The following is a 565-nucleotide window of genomic DNA, read 5'->3' as shown; positions in this document are numbered from 1 at the left end:
GTCACTATGAGTTGGAATCCACTCAATGGCACACTACAACAACATGCTGCTCTTTACATAACTCAGAAGGGATTAGGTTTAGGACATACCTTATGCTGGTATGGCCTCATTAACATAATAAAGAAAACTTTACTCCCAAACAGGATTATAGCCACAGGTATAGGGGTTAGGATATGAACACATATTTTACGGGGACACAACACAGCACAAACCTAAACACTTATGAAGGAGGAAGAGGAGCCCAGGGTCCCAAGATTGTTTGGGAAAGGCCGTTGAGGTCCTGGTGGTGGGGGTGACCAGCGCTTTCAAGAGATGACAGGGTCCAGGAGGCAGGGCCCAGAGCTGGGAGCAGATGGGGCAGGAGGCTCTGTGGGTCCAGGCAGGGACAGAGAGCACCAGGAGCAGCATAGAGGGACCTCAGTCAGGGCTGGGCAGACGGCTACAGGCCTCCCTATTCAGTTCTCAGTCCATGCTCAGTCACCGGAACTCTGTCATCTGAGACGATGAGTGGGTTTCTTTGTCTATAGGACTAAGCTTGGAATTACCTGCCCCAGAACCAGAGACC

Source organism: Elephas maximus, chromosome 4, assembly GCF_024166365.1.
Source record: "Elephas maximus indicus isolate mEleMax1 chromosome 4, mEleMax1 primary haplotype, whole genome shotgun sequence".
Lineage (NCBI taxonomy): Eukaryota > Metazoa > Chordata > Mammalia > Proboscidea > Elephantidae > Elephas > Elephas maximus.
Note: the sequence above shows the minus strand (reverse complement) of the source record.